The sequence below is a fragment of the Cryptomeria japonica genome, chromosome 10, assembly GCF_030272615.1.
Source record: "Cryptomeria japonica chromosome 10, Sugi_1.0, whole genome shotgun sequence".
In the NCBI taxonomy this organism is placed as follows: domain Eukaryota; kingdom Viridiplantae; phylum Streptophyta; class Pinopsida; order Cupressales; family Cupressaceae; genus Cryptomeria; species Cryptomeria japonica.
This window is the reverse complement of record NC_081414.1, coordinates 44,085,899-44,105,543: the sequence shown is the minus strand read 5'-3', so window position 1 is coordinate 44,105,543 and position 19,645 is coordinate 44,085,899. Positions and strand designations below refer to the sequence as shown.

At 34.4% G+C, this 19,645-nt stretch overlaps 1 protein-coding gene across 1 annotated transcript in view; it reads left to right on the top strand.

Moving 5' to 3' along the window:
• The first annotated feature begins 1,030 nt into the window (after positions 1-1,030).
• Positions 1,031-19,645, top strand: part of LOC131055713 (heat shock cognate 70 kDa protein) — a 39,701-nt gene continuing 21,086 nt past the window's right edge. Inside the window, exon 1 of the mRNA XM_057990124.2 lies at positions 1,031-1,303. The gene's annotated coding sequence lies outside the window, so the exon portion shown is untranslated. The remainder of the gene's footprint in view (positions 1,304-19,645) is intronic.

Genomic DNA, 19,645 nt, shown 5'->3' with positions numbered 1-19,645 from the left:
TTTTGGTACATTCTCTCTTCTAACATCTTGTGGCAGCTCTGGAAGTGCAGGAACGAGGAAAAATATCAGGACAAACCCCGGTCCCTTACTGAGTTTTACCGTAAACTCACATATTTTAAAATCCTCTTGCAGGTCTATACCATGATGATGATTGATAAAGACAAGCTTAGGCGGTTCCTGAAGACCGGTCACGCCACCTCCTTTGTTTATGAGATGAAGCACGGCTACGAGTGGAGAAAGAACATTGATGACATCAAAGCTTTTGACAAGACCCTGAACAAAATGAACCAAGAAATCAGGCGGAACAAGAACACCAAAAAGGAGGTGCTTGCCATGCCGATCCAGGAAAACAAGAAAGTTGTTTGGATGGAGGGGGATAAGGGATGGACAACCTGGGTTGATGCCATTGATGGCATCCTACTTTAGTCTGTCTCCTTTTGATGTTGTTTTTGTAGTAAACATGTCTATACTGTATACTCTCTTTTGATCTCCTCGATGTGAGGCCCTGCCTCGTACCCTTTTTTTGCTGCCTCTATGAGGCCCGGACTTGATTACGTCTAACTGTATATTTTGAAATCCTTATTATTAATACAAAAAAAACATTTTAAAATTTCATTATTAATATATTAAAAAATAAAAATTAAAAATAAAAATTATATTTACAAAACTAAAAGTAAATAAAAACTAAATTATATATCAAAAATAGTATTCATGAGCTTAAGTAAAGTTTACATATTTTATTAATTAAAAAAACAAAGTTTCTTTTTAAAAACTTACAAAAAAGCATTTCCCCATATTCCACGTAAATATAGACTATAAGTTAAGCATGAGTTAAAAAAAAGCATCTTAAATAAAGTTAGACTAAAAACTAATAAAAGGAAACAGAAGCTTAGAGCTAGCGATACTTTAAGAAGCCGACGTGAGTATAAGAAAGGCCAAGAGAATAGGAAGTAAGTGAAGCTGAAGAGCATGCATTCAGACAAGACAGATTATTCATATCTCATGGATGCATGCATTCAGACAAGACAGATTATTCATATCTCATGGATGCATGCATTCAGAGAAGCTGGGCGATTTTGGGGATCTCTGTAATTCCTTGCAGCTTGGACAGAGATCTGTGAAGTAGGTGTTTACCAGAGTGAAAACTATATTGAAGAAATAGTACAAGATACAAGTGCGCAGAGATGGAATGAGGCTAAGCTTGATAGGCACATCAATGGAAAGGAGGGCGACACAGAGTTTGCAGGGGATTTTTTCTAGGAGGAGAGGAAGAAGGATTTAGACTAGAGGAGAGTCGCTTCAGGTAGGATATTATAATCTCATCATCTCTAGACTCTCATACATGTCAATCCATTCTATCATTTTTTAGATATCTTCTAAATTGGGTCTTGTATCTTATAGATACCCAGGGAGCTGGATGTTAGTAGTAATTTGTCGGTTTTGCAATTTTTTTCTTTCTTTGATGTCGATAGGTAAGATTTTAGTTACATGAAAACTAGATATGTAATAACAGAGCAATATCTTTATACATATTTGCATAGCTTCTAGAAACATTCACGGTGGATACTTATATTTCTTGCATATCATTGAGATTATTGCTTGTGTATTTAATACATGGACAGCCTCTTTCCATGTTAGGTGAAATCAAGGCACAAGGGAGCAGCAGTAGAATAAGCTTTCCAAACTCTAGTTGATGCTATCTTTCTACCCAAATAATGACCTTAGTAATGATCATCTAAATTATAGTTGGCCACGATAATACTACCTCTTTGTTTGGATTTCCTCATTCCTGGTTGCATAATTAAAGCAGACTAAGGATATCTTTGAAACTTGTATGGGGTCGGTTTTTGTTTATCTATGTCGTTGTTTTTCCTTGGAGTAATAGTATGTCCATTTTAGAATTTGACACCTCCAAAATAGAGTATTGACCTTGGTTGGCATGACGTCCCTACTCTTTGAACATATAATATGCATTATATTTATATATGACAAAGATTGAAATCTAAATATGGATTCTACATATATGTCCATTAGAAGAGTGTCATTAAGGTAACATCTTGTAGATTTCCTTATCAAATATTTCACTTTAAGACATATTGGCAAACTAGAACTAAGTAAGTAATATTCATTGGGAATGTTTTATACTTGGATAGAAAAGTTGGTTCTTTAATAGAATGTGTTGTGTGCTACCAACTTATCATTATTAATATCATTGAAGAGATGTGAATTAACTAGTTATCCTTAACAAATATTGATGTGTTAAAATGTTATTAGATAAATGATTACTTTGAGGGAATTTAGTCAATAGAGTGGAATTTGGTTTCATGATTGACCCTAATTTTATTTGGGGGATAGGTCCTTGGAACATAATTGTGATTGTATAAAGTGTCATTTGCATGATTCTAAATTAGTTTATCAAATTAGAGAATGGGTTAATATTAGTGTATGATCCTAAATTAGCTTACTTAAAATTCATGTCAAAAATTAGGAAATCTTTACCTTTAAGCTTGGATTTCAACTTCATGAAAGACCTTGGCTTTATAAGTACAATAGATGCCTAGATCTTGTTACTATTTGTGCTAAGTAGGGAAGCAAGGATGACATAAATTTTCTTATAACTAAATTCATAAGTTATTATTCTTTATCATATATGTTTGAAAACTTTGAGTTTAGTTTATATGAGTGATATAGATGGACTTGTTTGCATGCATAGAAAGATGTCTTTGTAAGCCAATGAGTGATTTTGTGGAACTATAGGTATGTCTAGACTATAACACTTATATCCACTTATGTGCTCATATATTCTTGTGAATGCTCATGTATACTATTGAAGCACGCTTTTATATACATTGTTTTGTTTTCTCTGTGATTGAGATAAATTCACATTATGTTTACCTATCATAATAAATGTGTTTGAGATGGAAATGAGATCTCAAAATTATTTTCGATAGTTAAGAAATGATTGTTTCTTCTTTCATAGATAAGTTACTGTGCCGACTTGAATTTCATCATCAGAATACTACCTGCAACATATTAGTTTCACAGAATACAAAGGAAATGCTACAGGAAATCCAAACTCAACCAATGAAACTGCATGAAATTGATATAAAATAAAAACATTATTACTACCTTCATGATTTAACTCTCATTGTGTCCTAACTCCACTGTTCCTGGTTGCAAATGGTGTGCTCTCAGACAACCACTTATAGCTTCCAAGATGGCATATGAAGAATGGACTGATAACTGATAGTTAACTAATACTATGATATGCAATGCTAAATGACTATGTTAAATGATTGTGTTAAATCATTATGCTATTTGCTTCAAGATTAAAACTCATGGACGCATAAGTTTTCACAAATGGTTAGCTTGAAAACTCACTTGAAGACTAAATCTTTCTCAACTCAAACTCCTAATTTTATAGACTTTGAGAGGATAAGATGATGTGGCCCAAATCAACAGTCATGATCAGATCTGCAGATTTGGATAGTTGTGAGAAAAGGTGAAGGTTGAGAGAAAGGGGGGAGGAGAAGACAAGTGTCACTCATCTCACCTTGACTGGGTTGCTGACTAAGGGAATCTAGGGATGGTTGGAGAAGATTTAGGCATGAGAGGACAAGTGGACTCAAGTCCTTCCTAAGATGTAGGGATGTTGGAGGGAATATAGAAGAAGGTTAGGAAATATGTGTACCTACACAATATTTCATTAAATTTGGAGGTTGAAGATAAATGATGAATTAATATTTAAGAAATATTAATATCTTTAGCCACATGATTGATGAGTTGGCAAAGGAAAGATGAAGTGGAGATGGAAGGTGAGTTGGATAAGGGATTTAAATAATTTAGAAATTATTTAATATTTGAGACTATAGGATAGAAGAATAACCATTAAATATTAGATATTTAAATGATTGGATGAATAATTAAATATTAGATATTCAATTAATTGATTAGAAGAATAATTAAATATTAGATATTTAATTAATTAGAGGAATAGGATAGATGAATTAATTAATAAAATATTTCAATTAAATTAATTAATAAAAAGACACAAAATGAATTAAATAAATTAATCTTTTTAAATTAACTATTTAATAGAAGAATAAATATTAAATATTTATTTAATCCCTCATAGCCATTTTTATGTGTATACATTTTGCCCCTCTTTGAAATGATATCGAGACAACATTGTTTCAAAGATTAAATCAAGTCTCGATAATGTGCCTGATAGAGATAAAAATCTTGGTTGTGTGCCCCCTTGGGAGATTGATCATGAATTTGTTGAAAATTTTGGATAAGCGATTGATCTCATGATAATTGAAAAGGTCCATCAATTAAATTTATTTATGAAAAATAAATATAATTACCCCATTGAAAAACATTAATTACCCTTTTGAATAGTAAATATAATTAACCAAAGTTAATTTTAATTTCATTTGTATCCTTATCAGCTTTGTGAAGAAATTGTCTTGGTGAGATGGCAAAATGGTGATCCCGTTGGAGAACCATCGATTTGAGCACGTTCGATGATATCAACAACCTCCTAAGTATGGGTATCTGGTATGTATCTTATCCCAATCTTTTTGCAACTTGTCATACGATTTTTCATATTTGATTAGCGCATTTTTGGGTATTTTGAATTTTTTCAATTTTCTGCAATTATGTTTAGCGTTCTTGTTTTCTTTGTTAGCACTTTTGAATGTAAAGTTAGCACATTTGATTAGTTTAGCGCATGTGCTCATTCTGTTAGCACTTTTGCTTATTTTTTTAGCATTTTTGCTTGGTCAACGCTTTTCCTTTTAGTGTTTGCACATTTGATGTTTAAGATAGCGCTTTTGATTGCTTCACGCATATGCTTGAAGATTTAGCGCTTTTGTTAAAAAGGTTCACACATATGTGTGGTTCAACGCCTGCGTTCAATAAAATAGCGCTTTTTGTTAAAAAGATTAACGCTTTTGTTTCAGATGAATGTGTTTGATGTTTTTCATAGTAAAAATTCACTTTGATGATTAGATTTAGGCATTTTGATGCACAATTGTGATGAATAGGTACTTGATTGTTTGATTTGATAATGTTGATTGATAGGATAAACGATTGATCGATTTGATTTGATTTGATAGATTTAGTTTTTAAGAAACCAATTTAGTTTCTGATGAAGAGCATAGCAAAGTTTGATTGAACTCAGTGATTGATAGAAAACCATGATTGATAGGTTTAGATTGATTTGATAGCCTGATTAACTTCATTTGAAAAGATCTACCAATTGTTGATGTGATAGATTAGCGAGCTCTTTGATTTGATAGATAAATGAGTGATGATTGATTGAATTCTCTTGGTAAACATGAGAAACTTGATGTTCTCCAGTGTTAGGAGAAATTTCCGGCGATGCGGCACTTAGTGCTAGAGCTTACACAGACAGAGGTGAGACATATAGATGCCTGCAGATTACGCCATGTGTTATACATGCTTGATATTACCCATAATAGGGGATTGTTGACAGTGTTAGCCAAGAGATGGCATAGCGAGCATAACACTTTCCACCTGCCCACGGGTGAGATTAGTGTGACACTTGAGGATGTCTACAGGATTCTCCACATCCCAGTGACCGATGAGTTAGTTCAGTATGATTTTCAGGATCGTGGAGGAACAGAGGCGTGCAGAGCCATATTTGGTGATGAGAGCATTTCAAGAGGAGAGATCCGATGGGAGAATATGATTATGTATTATGAGACTCTCCCTGTGATTCTTGCAGGTTTGATTGGGGGATTCATCTGTCCAGATAGGAGATCTCGAGGTTTTGTTGTTGGGTGAGGAGAGATTCTTTAGAGCATGATGCAGCGTCAAACTCAATATGTGTGGAGTATGTGTATGCTTGCTCATTTGTATCATGATCTTCATCAGGTTGTTTTCGATGAGAGTGCTACTCTATCGAAAGGATGCATACTTTTGCAGATCTGGTGTTGGGAGCACATTGCTATTACTTGGCCTATTCATCATAGAGTTTGTGGTGAGAGGAAGTCATATGTTTATCTGTATGCAACTATCCTTACTCAGCATAAGCTGGGTAACATGGAGTATTGGTGTTGAGCTCTTGATTCACTAGATAGTGTTATTTGGAGACCTTATATCGATTGTGAGCCATGGATGGATGATGCACAAATATCACCATTTACTATGCAGAGTAGATATCTCATTGGTCGAACTTCATACATTGTTGAGAGACAATTGATTAGTCGCATTCTGAGATAGTTTGGTATCATTTAGCCTATGCCTACTGGTGTCATGATATATGCACGACAGTACAGAGATAGGCAAGATTGGGGACCTTCTTTGTCATTTGAGATAGCATGTGCAGAGTTTCTAGCTACTCCTAGGGTGGCTTATGATATGAGATTGTACATTCTAGATCCTGGGGTTACTACAGATTATACTCAGTACATACTGGCACACCCGTTTCCTCGTATTACCAATCCAGCAGATCCTCCTCCCAGCTCAAGAGATGAGGATGACAATTCAGATGATCTGGTTATCAGGAGACGGAGATGAGAGCTTAGAGATGCTCAAGAGACCAGAGGGGATGGAGGTGGTGGCGATAGGAGACCCGAACGGAGAGGAGGTTGATTGAAAGTCCGTGGAGGACCGTTTGGACCAGTTGGCAGGATTGGGAGACCGTTTCATTTGTCATAAAACGCCTTGATCTTCGTTGCTTTGTTGCTCATTATCTGTTTCAAAACCCTAGGTGTTTTTGGTTTTTCTAAGTTTTTCGAATGTTTTGGATTTTCAAATATTCAAAAGATCACTTTAGCAAAAGGAATTAGGATTTTGTCCCCAGCAGAAAAAAAACTTTATTATGGATCTATGAATTGATCAAGATCCAAATCATGGAGGGATACAAATCCAGATTGATTGATTCTGATAAAATCTAAGACACTGACTATGACAAGTATGTCAAATATTGATAACTGTTGGTAAGCTGCATATTTCCTACTAAATGGTTCAGAGCAATAGATGCGAAAGATGAAATGGATGAGCTAGATGGATGGAAGCAATAGATGCGATAGGATGGAGTGAATAGGTGCGCAAAGCGATCTCATAGATGGAAGAACTCACTTTTTTAGATAGCATCTGTTTACCAAGTTTCACTATTTTATTCTTTTTAGGGATTTTCTGCTTTTCTAATTTTTACTGATTTCTTCAGGATTTTATATACTTTTTATTGATTTTTTCCAAGACTTTATATCTCAAGCATAGAACTTATTTAGATGAATAGAATTGATAGGTTCATCAAACCAATCACCTTCAGGGTTAGATAACTTGTATGCTCCTGAGCCATATGTTGCTACTATGACAAAAGGTCCTAGCCAATTTGGTTCAAATTTACCCTTCTTTTCTCGGTCTTGTTGATTTCTTGGATTCTCCCTTAGAACTATATCTCCAATCTGAAAAATGTGTGGCTTGACTCTGTGATTATAACTTCTTACCATTCTCTGTTGATATACTTTCAAATGATCTGTTACATTTTGGCAATGTTCCTGGATCAGTTCAAGTTCTTGGAGTCTAGAGACTCGTTGTTCTTCCTCTGGTATAAGACCTTTCAAGGAAACCCGTAGAGAAGGTATCTCTACTTCTATGGGTAATATGGCCTCTAATCCATAGACTAAGAAATATGGATTTTCCCCCATTGGTGTGCGGATGCTAGTTCGGTATGCCCAAAGAGGAGGATTTAGCTAAATGTGCCAGACTTTTCTAGCTTCATTGACTATTTTCTTCAAGATTTTCAAGATAGTCTTGTTTGATGCCTCAGCTTGACCATTTCCTCGTGGATAATATGGAGTAGAAAACCTATGTTGGATATGAAACTGCTCACATAGTTCCTTCACATCTTGATTCTTAAATGGTCATCCATTGTCAGTGATAATGGTCATAGGAACTCTTTAGCGACAGATTATATAATTCAAGATGAATGATGATATTTTTTTCCTGTCACTTTTGTCAAAGGTACTGCTTCAATCCATTTAGTGAAATATTCAGTAGCGGTCAGAATGAACATATGTCCATTAGAAGATGAAGGATTTATCTTTCCTACCAAATCAAGGCCCCATTGAGAAAATGGCCATGATCCGGCCATAGGATACAATTCTTGTGTTGGTGCATGAATGAGATTCCCATGGATCAGACATTGTTTGCATTTCTTGGCATATGTGAATGAATATCTCTCCATAGTAGGACAATAGTAACCCATACAAAGAAGTTTATTAGCCAATGTTAATCCACTTGAGTGTGTGCCACAAATACCTTCGTGAACTTCATTAAGAACTTTCTTAGATTCTTTTTGTTCAAGACATCTCAATAAAGTACTATCTAGACCTCGCCTATATAAGGCATCGGCAATAATAGTATAGCAGGATGACAGACGGATAAAATTTCTTCTTTGATTGTGGGTTAGGTCAGGAGGAAGGATATTCTCTTTTAAGTACTGATAGGTTTGGCCGTATAAGGATTGGTTGATCCCTAGTATATGCCAATTCATGTAGGTATGCTGGGCTTGAATTGTAGGGGTTAAGATGTCTTCCACGAGGAATTCATAGCACTGTTGATTCTCCTGATTCTGCAAGAGAGATGTTATTGTAGCTATTGCATCTGCTACTTTGTTCTCATTTCTTGGGATTTGAGTGAACCATACTTCTTCAAAGTGTTCTTTAAACTCTTCTACCAGCTGTTTATAGGGCATGAGCTTGTCATCCTTAGTTTGATAATCATCATTTATTTGGTTGATGATAAGTTGTGAATCACCATAGACATTTAATTCCTTGATATTCCATTCAATAGCCGGTTTGAGCTCAATAGTCAATGCTTCATATTCTGCAGTATTATTTGTGCATGGAAACCGTAGTCTATATGATTTTGGAATTGTGTGTCCCTAAGGTGTGATGAATAAAATTCTTGTGCTTGAGCCATATAGTGTATAAGAAACATCAAAGTACAATTCCCAAAATTTTGTACTTATTGTCAGATTGTCTGCATCAGGAAATTCAATGTGCAATTGTATGTCATTTTGTAAAGGTGCTTCAACTAATTGATCAACAATGACCTGTCCTTTGATAGATTTTTTATCAACATACTCTATATCAAATTCACTTAGTATCATAACCCATTTGGCTAGTCTTCCCGTTCAAAGTTGACTTGTTCAGCAAATACTTAACTGGATCTATCTTTGCTATTAGTTTCACAGAATGAGTTAGCATATAATGTCGCAACTTCTGAGTTGCAAATACAACTGCTACACATGACTTCTCTATTGATGTATAATTTAGTTCATAACCGACAAGTGTTCTACTGATGTAATACACTGCTCTTTCTTTTTCGTCTTCATCATGTTGAGCTAGGAGAGCGCCTAATGATACGTTTGTCGTCGAGATATAGAGAAACAATGGTTTCCCTTTTATTGGTGATACCAATACTGGAGGATTCATGAGATATTCTTTGATTTGCATAAAATCCTCTTCACATTTCTGATCCCATTTGAATGGAACATTTTTATGTAAAAGATGAGTGAATGGATGAAATCTATCTGCTAATTGAGATACAAATCTTTTGATTGATTGCAATCTTCCTTGTAAAGATCGCAATTGAATTATGTTCCTAGGTGATGCCATCTCCATGATGGCTTTGACCTTTTCAGGATCTACTTCAATTCCACGGGCTGATATAATGTACCCAAGAAGTTTTCCAGAGGTTACTCCAAATGCACATTTCTTTGGATTTAATCTCAACTGATATCTTTCTAGCCTATCAAAGATCTTGCTTAAGATGTTCAAATGTTCTTGTCTTGTATGATATTTTGCAAGTATATCATCTACATAATCTTCCATAAATGTATGCATCATATCATGGAAAATTGTTGTCATAGCCCTTTGATAAGTTGCTCCTGCATTCTTAAGCCCAAATGACATAACATTCCAGCAATAAGTACCCCATACACAGGTGAATGTTGTCTTTTCTTGATCTTCAGGGGCGATTCTTATTTGATTGTATCCTGAGAAGCCATCGATTAATGAAAACATCTCATGCCCTGCTGATAAGTCTACAATTATATCAATGTTGGGTAGTGGGAAATCATCTTTGGGACATGCTTTGTTCAAATCTCTGAAATCGGTACAGACTCTTATGCTTTTATCCATCTTTGACACTGGTACAATGCTTGAAACCCATTTTGGATATGCAACAGGTCTTATGAAACCCACATCTAATAGTTTTTTTAGCTTAGCTTTTACAAGAAGAGCGATGTGTGGATGCATCTTCCTTAACTTTTGCTTAACTAGTTTTGCTTTTAAATCCACATTAAGATGATACATTATAAGATCTATATTAGCATGTCTGCATAGGACCAAGCAAAATTTATTTGTCTTTGTATGAAGAATTCTATGTATTATTTCCTCTCTTTATCTGATAATGAGGCAGTAGAATGAAGTATCTTGGGATCCTTTGATGTGCCAATGTTTATTGCTTCTGTTGGTTCTCTTAGAATAGTAGATCTCTCCTGAAAATATGCAGGGAGAATGTCAAACTTTCCATCTTATGGTGCCTCCAAGAGGTTTTCACCGTCAGATACATCTGTTATTTTCCCTTTTGATTGATCTAGTGTTGCCATGAAATGGTTTTCAATAGTAGGTCTCTTTCCTTGTTTTATTTCAATTTTGCGACTAGAAAGTTTGGCATTCTCTTGACTGTAAGAAACATTACTTGATTCTATAATGGAAGATATCTTAGGTGTTATGGGTTCGACAGCATTAAGATATACAACTAAGTCATGAGTATTGGAAAAGACATCTAATTCAGGGTTTTCTAGATTATCCCAATCAATTAGTTCAGGATGAAGAAGGGGTAAATCATAATCATTGTCATCGTTAGGTGCTTCAAAGTTCATGACATAATGGGTCATAATTTGGCATAGAGTAGGTAATGTCATAGATAGAATGATCTTGAGGATAGTCTCTCCCAAGTGTTCTCCAATTAGTGCTAACAAAATCAATATTAGTATTTTGTAGTTCACACTCAAATGGTTCTTCATTTGACATTTGTCCCTTAAACGAATGGATTATATCAAAGCACACGTCTTTAGTACTGCAAGTTCCTTCTTGTTATTTTCAATAAATTCATTTGCATTTTGAAGTTGACATACTTGTGTACATGATATAGAGAATTATTTTCCTAGCTTTTGTCTTCTTTCAAACTCAGCTTCTTCTGAACTAATAGTCAATCTTACTTGACTATCTCTTAGTTATTCTATGGTTCTACCATACCTTGGTACATCTTGCTCTTTATTTGATAGAAATCTAATATTTCCAGATGCTTGATCCATATTTGTTTGTACTTCTTATGGCATTATTTCTTTGTCTTTGTCATCCCCTTTCTTTTGTTGTCTTGTATATGCCTCTTTTCTCTGGATTATGAGTTCTTCTTGTCTTCTTTCTAACTCCATCTTTTATTTTGTAATAGACAAGTCTTCCTTTGTGATAGCGGCTTGCTCTTTATTTTTTTCTTCACTTGATACACTAGATGGGACATCTGGACCCCATTCATATTCATTTGATTCTCTCTTTGAACCATTATCTAGGACTATACCACTATACCACACAAGAATGTTGTATGGTGCAAAAAGTTCCTTGATTTCTGCCATCTCGATTTTCACTGCTTCTAGAATATCTTGTTCATATTTTGCACTTTCTCATATTCCTTGAACCTGTTGACAAGATTCTTCTTTTCTTTTGATTGCAATCTCCTCTTCTTATTTCTCATGTTCTTCTTGTTTTTGCTTATTGGCTACTATTTCTGCTGCTTGATGTAGCTTTTCTTGCCTTTTTTCTTCTTTAGAGACTGATTTCTTTCTCCACTTTTGTTGTTGATGATTATGTTGCTTTTGATTTGATTTTAGATATCCAAGTCCTGATTTATCTTCTTTAGATTGCGAGTGAGGACAAATAGGTTCTCAAATTCCTTGATGTCACTTACCAATTGGTCATTTTCCTTCATATCCCTTTTTTGCATGATCTTATAACCATTGCCATATTGTTCTATGGGAATATTGATTTCTGCAGTTGTTGCTATAGTTTCATTTTCATCTTTGTACAACCAACCAAGAATGTCCTTGTCTTTGGTTTCTTCTTCAAGTGTTCCAGCTCTAACAAATGCTCCATTAAACATGTCTTTTGATTTCTCTGAGGTCTTTGATTGGATATTTGTAGGCTTTCCATATGACTTAGGTGAAAGTGGAAAATTATGCAAAGAATATTTTCCCATTCGTTCATCATTCAATTTGAGCTTTTTCTCAAAGGTTTCCCATAACTTTTCTTGAATCTCTTTGGTAGGATATACTGATTTTCTGTTATGTGGAACTCTTGTATCTTGTGTTGGCTTCAGATTATTACAATTTTGGCTAGAGTCTGCAATTATAGTGACCTTTTGTCCTTCATGAGGAAATTTTACACATTGATGATATGTAGAAGGAACTGCTTGCATGGTCTAAATCCACGGCCTTCCCAGAAGAATGTTGTAAGAGATGTTCAAATATAAAACCTGACATAATGTATTCTTTTCCACAGGTCCTATTTTAATTGGTAACACCACAGTTCCTTTAGAAGAATGCTCTGCTTCATCATAAGCCTTAATAGTTATTTTCTTCTTTGGATCTACTGCATTTTCTGAATATCCCAAAGCTTTTATCAAACTTAATGCACAAATGTTTAAGCCCGCTCCACCATCTATGAGTACGTGTTTGACACAAGTTTTATTAATGGTGACTTCAACATGTAAAAGAGCATTGTGAGGATGTTGCAAGGACACGTCATCATTTTCCGAAAATGATAAGCAATGAGGGGCTATAAGGTTCCCCACCATGTTTTGGAATTGATCCACATCCAAGTCTTTTAAAACTGTCATTTCTACTAAAGCTTTTTCCAAAATTTCCTTATGCATAGGTGAAACTTGAGAAGTTCCAAAATTGATATTTGAGCGGGTATTCTCTGTAATTGCTCTACTAAATTGTATTGTTGTGAAGTGGATGTTGAGTCTTTTGTTATACCCAGAAAGGTGACCTTTGCTTTTCTTCTCGTAATGACATTGATTGGTTTTGAAGGTGGATTATCTTTAACAATGATGACATTTACCACATCATCATATGTATAAGTGTAGTTCACTTTGGCTTTTCCTTTGTCATCTTTTAATTGGTATTGTTCACCTTTGTCATAATTCAGAAGTGAAGTTTTGAAAGCTAGGTGTGATTCATTTGTCTTATGGGTATCCACTATGATAGTTCCATTATCGATTAGATCTTGGATAAGGTGTTTCAATATTTGATAATCGTTTGTTTGGTGTCCTTTATTCCGATGGTAATTACAAAAATGATTGTCATTCCACCAACTACGCTTTACTTATGGTTCATAACTTCTTACTTCTGGTAAAATAATCAATTTGTTTGCAAGAAGAGTTTTTAAAGCTGATTCTAATGGTTCTCCAATGTTTGTGAATTTCCTGTGAGGATTGGAGAAGAAAGATTTGGTTTTATTGCTTTCTTGATTGTTATTGTTTGGGATTTGACTTGATAGATTAAAAATTGGTTGTTGTTTTGTAGCACTATTGTCGTCATTTCCTTCGTTGATGGGATTCCTATTCTTTGACCAGAACTTGGGTTTGTCATTGTTGCCATTGTTGTTATTTTTGTTGTTGTTGTTGTTGTTGTTGCTGTAAGAATTATTGTAAAGTTTTAGCTCTCCTTTCTTTACCATCGCGTTTTCTATCTTCAAATCATTCTCAATCATCTTGGCGAAGGAGGGAGGACATTACATTTTTAGTCAATAACTCATTTCACTAATAAGATTATCAATGAATATGTTCATCTTTTCTTGATCAGGTACATCTCTTGGATACCTATTAAACATCCATTTCCATCGCTGCAAGAAGATCAGAAAAGATTCACCATTCTTTTGTTTAACATTGCATAAACCCAGCATTGTTATCTCATTCCTTACATTGTAGGAGTATTGTGAAATAAATCTATTCATGAGTTCTTCAAAAGATTTGATTCCGGATGCTAATCTTGAAAACCATTCCATTGATTATCCATTTAAACTCCTAGGGAAAATATGCATCAAGTAAGTTTCGTCATGTGCAAATTCCATACTCATAGTACAAAACTCCCTAATGTGATCCCAAGGATCAGATTTTCCATCGTATTTGCCATATTTAGGGTTTACCATATTCAATTTTCTATCGAAAGGATATGGGTAGATATCTTCCAATGAATACTTCTTGGAGCTTGTTCCATTTTGCATATCTTGTATCTGTTGTTGTAGAGTTTGCATTTATTGAGTAAGGTTTAATAACAGATTATCCATATAGTTTCTCCTTATTTCTTCGTAAGTCCTTTTATCACTTCGCTCTCTTCGTGTGTCATCATGTTCTTTTCGTGTTTCTTCATGACTTTCTTTGTTTACATCTTTGTTGTTTAGATCATCTTGTTTTGGGTGTTACTTGCCTCCGCATCTTGTTTCAAGCTTTCTATGTTAAAGTCTTGTGGCAATTTAGATCTTGATTTTACCAACATCAAAAGATATTTCTCTTTTTATTTTGCCAATAATTTTTCCATTAGTCTATCAAATTTGAAATCTTGCTCAAGGTCTCTAATGGTGTTATTGGTCGCTTCTTCGTCAACAGCGGTATACCCAAAAGTTTGGAATATTGGATTATCTTCTTCCTCCATTTGTTTTTTTTTGTTTTCTAAGTTGTTCGTATTAAGCTCTAGTCCAAACTGGCATGTGATTGTTTCAAAAATTTGAAGTTTCCAAAGGACAACTCAATAAGTGATTATTGGTTTAGGAAGATATGCTTTGTTGATTTTACCACTATTGTTTGTTCGTTGTGATAAAGTGTCTCTTTGTTGAAAAGAACGTCCTTGCAAAATTTCTCCATCAAACTCTGTCCCGCAGCCATGTAAATAGTGACGAAAATAGTGTAGGAATGTCCTATGTTTTAATAAGATCTTGCGATTGATATACAAGAACCTTATTCTTTTCTGAGTAGCTTTATAACTGAGTTTTCTTTTCTTAAGGCGATACTTAAAAGTCATATAAGCATCTGATAGTTTACAAGTTTGTTTGATTCCAAAGTTGGTGCAATTCTGACTTTGATATGACCTAGGTTCAAAATAGGAAAGATATATCCAAGATAATGAACACAAAATGAATTGGTCAAGCTTCGTGATAGAGGATTTGATATATCTTGATGAGAAACTTGACAATGATGTTGATTTTTGCACTTAAAATGTTTGAATCAATAGCTTGTTGAATGTTTATGCTTATGGAAACCTTTCGGAAATAGCATGTTGGATTAGTGACCTAGTTATTGAACTAGTTTGAAAATGTGTGATAGTTTAGATACAAATTTACTCAAGAAATGTTTTGATACTGATGTTGAAATTTTGGTTTGATATAATTTTTAGATGTGAAAAAGCCTTTGTGCTAACTGTTGTGGCAAAGAGTGTTAACTTATGAGATAAAAGCACTATTTTGTTGCTTGAAAGCGTTATTCTGATTATGTTTCAAGGATTTTCCTCAAGTCCTTCAGCAAGTTGTTGGATTTTCGCTCATTTTGAGATGATGATTTTTCTTCAATTTTTTACCATTTTGAACATGTCATAGACATAGGAGACACAATTTTTTTGAAAAACAAAATGCATAAGCAAGTACAAATCCTATGGTAGACTGAGACAATATTTTTTGAGTCTCACATGGGGTTTCCCCCGAGGCTACGCTATTCAAAGTGGATATTTAGATGCTTGACCCCACTGGCTCCACCCTCAGCACTCACTTCTCTGGGGTAGCCAAGCACCAGTTTCCATGAAAATTCCGCATGACAAACTTTATATCTCTACTAAGAATTATATGTGTGTGAGCCGCTTCAGAGGTCTGACCTCTTGCGCCAACAATTAGAAGGATTTTGGCAACTAGTACAAGTGGTTTTTAGTAAAGGCTCCTGGTCATGTGGCCATACATGCGAAACTTTCAGCTCTGTAAATACAGAAGGTTTCCAGCCTATGGAGGTTACGCTCCATAGGGTTTATGCGCAAACATAGTGTCAGTATGAACTTATCAGCACATGTTGCTTGTGAATTTCGTCACAAACATGATTTATTTAGAGTGGATTGGAAGGACTCAGTATTATCCCATTTCCACTTTGGGTTGTTCCCCTCTCACTGCCCCCCTCAAGGCAGCTCGGGAAGGCATGCCCTCTAAAAGTTATACATAAAAGAAAGTAGGTCTGGTTTTCTAATCACCGTATGATGGTGAGAGCATACTTACCTACTACTTCATCAAGCACGGAAAACACAAGTTCATTTTAGCCTTCTAAAATCTATGTGCAACTATTTTAAAGAAGTCACTCAAAATGCAAGTTGCATGTTGTTAATTCATCCCCCTTAGTCAAGCTAAATGAGCATGACATGATGTGTTACTTTCCAAAATAGAACTCTTAATTAACTAGGTGAGGAAATGTATGAAATTTGCTTTAAAAACAATCCTGCACATGCATGTCAGTAGTTTGAAAAATTTAAGTTCTTGGACATTCGGACTTGCAAGAAAATTATGTTAGCTGCAAATAAAAGCGCTATCCTAACAAATGCGCTATCTTTCACCTCTAAAGCACTAACCTAAAGGACAAAAGCGCTGACCTGAAACACAAAAATGCTGCTCTGCGGACTAAGAAGCGAGAATTCTCTGACAAAAGCGTTAACCAAACTAACAAATGTGCTAACCTGAAGGACAAAAATATTGTTCTGAAGATTAAATGCATTGATTTAAAAACAAACGCACTAACCTAAATGAAAAATGTGCTAACCTGTAGGACAAAAGTGCTAACCTATCAAATAAAGGCGTTGTCAGAACTCACACACACGTGAATTTATATTACATATGCGTTAAAATTGCTTTTTGCAAGAATTAGACAGGATATTAGAAAGAATATGCGAGGCTCTGAGCCCCATGGTGGGTGCCAAAATGTGTCGACTTGAATTTCATCATCAGAATACTACCTGCAACATATTAGTTTCACATAATACAAAGGAAATGCTATAGGAAATCCAAACTCAACCAATGAAACTACATGAAATTGATATAAAATAAAAACACTATTATTACCTTCATGATTTAAGTGTCATTGTGTCCTAACTCCATTGTTCCTAGTTGCAGATGGTGTGCTCTTAGACAAGCACTGATAGCTTCCAAGATGGCATATGAAGAATGGACTGATAACTGATAGTTAACTGATACTATGATATGCAATGCTAAATGACTACTAAATGAATGTGCTAAATGATTATGCTATTTGCTTCAAGATTAAAACTCACGGATGCACAAGTTTTCACAAATGGTTAGCTTGAAAACTCACTTGAAGACTAACTATTTCTCAACTCAAACTCCTGATTTAATAGACTTTGAGAGGATAAGATGATGTGGCCTAGATCAACAGTCATGATAAGATCTGTAGATTTGGATGGTTGTGAGCAAAGGTGAAGGTTGAGAGAAAGGGAGAAGGAGAAGACAAGTGCCACTCATCTCACCTTAACTGGGTTGCTGACTGAGGGAATCTAGGGATAGTTGGAGAAGATTTAGGCATGAGAGGACAAGTGGACTCAAGTCCTTCCTAAGATGTAGGGATGTTGGAAGGAATATAGAAGAAGGTTAGGAAATATGTGTACCGACACAATATTTCATTAAATTTGGAGGTTGAAGATAAATGATGAATTAATATTTAAGAAATATTAATATCTTTAGCCACATGATTGATGAGTTGGCAAAGGAAAGATGAAGTGGAGATGGAAGGTGAGTTGGATAAGGGATTTAAATAATTTAGAAATTATTTAATATTTGAGACTATAGGATAGAAGAATAACCATTAAATATTAGATATTTAAATGATTGGAGGAATAATTTAATATTAGATATTCAATTAATTGATTAGAAGAATAATTAAATATTATATATTTAATTAATTAGAGGAATAGGATAGATGAATTAATTAATAAAATATTTTAATTAAATTAATTAATAAAAAGACATAAAATGAATTAAATAAATTAATCTTTTCAAATTAACTATTTAATAGAAGAATAAATATTAAATAAATATAAAATATTTATTTAATCACTCATAGCCATTTTTATGTGTATACAGTTACATATATGCATCTTGCATGCCCATGATATTGTTACATTAGTGTGAGAATTTGGATACATCATGTTGCACAAATTCCATTACTCTTGCTAGTATCACATTGCTAGTCTTCCTTGTGTTGGGCTGGGTATCTTTCATGTCATGAAAGATTTCGGGGAAGTGTAAGTACTTTGTGGTAGGGTGGAAACGTGTTCCAACAATGTTATCCCCCATGATGTGTGCAAGGGAGACAAGTGTCAGGAGTTCCTATAATGGTGGCCTCCATGTTTGGTACATTGTGTATTCATTGTATTTGATCATGTGATCTATTATAAAGTTATATGTTTCATGTGATTTGTAGCTTATATACTTTGACTTATATGTCAAAATGTAATTGCATGTCTCTATCTTGTGTATTTGAACACATGGCATTAATGTATGCTTGTTGATGTGTAGTTTATGAATTATATTATCATGAATTATGGTGGTCCTTACACCAAAAAAACATATTCTAATTGTACTCATTTTGTAGACAAGAGAAAATGTTTCTTTATAATCAACACATATTTCTACAACTCCATCTAATTTTAATTTTGCTTTATAAACCCATTTGCAACCAATAACGTACTTACCTTTGAGGAGAGGCACAAGTTCCCAAGTTTTTTAATTTTGTAATGCATCATATTCCTCATTTATAGCTTGCTCATATGAGATTGGATCATTTATTTGTAATACTTTTTCCATGAGAGCACCACCATTCCTTCCTTGGATCTTCAAGGCTTGTTTATAGTATATCTCTTCAACACTCTTTATCTTCTTTCTAACTACAAGGTCTTCTTCACCATCACTACATGTAGAAAATAGCTGATCACAAGCACTAATTGTTTCATTTTAAATAGCATTCTCTTCATTAGTACTAGTGCACTTATCCACACTATCAATGGATTTTCCATATCTTTGTAGAATATACAAAGTGTGGAAATTAGTTGTGGCTATAAGTTGTAAATGTTCATCAAACTTTACATCTTTGGTAATAAAGATCTTTTTTTTTGTTACCAAATCATACATTCTATAAGCTTTTGATACTTTAGGTTGTATTCCATAAACAAACATTTATGACTCTTTGGTTCAAGCTTTTTTATGTTTTGTTTTGAGATGTGGGCCCAAGCAATACACCCAATACTTTAAAATACCGAATGTGAGGATTTCTTCCACTCCATGAAAGTATTAGGAGGTGATATTTGTGAGGGCTTTTGTGGGGATTCTATTCACAATTTGTACAGCATAAGAGACAACCAAACACCAAAATTTATTATGCAAACTTTTGAAATGCAACATACACAAGCAATTTCTAAAAGAGTTTTATTCATCGTTTCAACTACCCCAATTTTTTGAAGGGTATATGGAACCATTATTTGTACTTTAATACCATTTTTTCACAA